The sequence below is a fragment of the Myotis davidii genome, unplaced genomic scaffold, assembly GCF_000327345.1.
Source record: "Myotis davidii unplaced genomic scaffold, ASM32734v1 scaffold1307, whole genome shotgun sequence".
Classification (NCBI taxonomy): Eukaryota; Metazoa; Chordata; class Mammalia; order Chiroptera; family Vespertilionidae; genus Myotis; species Myotis davidii.
This window is the reverse complement of record NW_006298623.1, coordinates 530,875-531,467: the sequence shown is the minus strand read 5'-3', so window position 1 is coordinate 531,467 and position 593 is coordinate 530,875.

Genomic DNA, 593 nt, shown 5'->3' with positions numbered 1-593 from the left:
ACTGAGTGATATGCCCTTGACTGGAATCAAATCTGGGACCCTTCAGTTCACAGGCTAATGCTCTATCCACTGAGCAAAACAGGCTGCAGCTTAATTCATTTACTTTTAATCTATATGTGTCTTTATATTTAAAGTGGGTTTTGTTTTTTATTCACCCTCATAATCTGCCTTTTAATTGGTGCATTTAAGCCACTGACTTTCAGAGTGCTTACTGATAGAGTTACTACCTTATCAGGCGGCTTCTGGGGCGGGCATGCCTTACTGCCCCGGGACCTGCCCATCTCCGATCTCGGGTCCCGGGGTGGCAAGGCACAGCTGGCTGCTGGGGCTTTCTGGGGTGGGCCTGCCTTGCTGCCGGGGACCCACCGATGGGGTCCTGGGGCAGCTGCCCTGCCCTGGATGGCGGTTGGCATGGTCCTGCCCTGCCTGCAGTATGCAAATTAGCCGCCATCTTTGTTGGTGATTAATTTGCATATCATGCTGATTAGCCAATGGGAGGCATAGGGAAGGTACGGTCAATTACCATGTTTGTCTATTCTTAGATAGGATAGTATTCCATTGTGTAGATGTACCACTGTTTTTTAATCCATTAA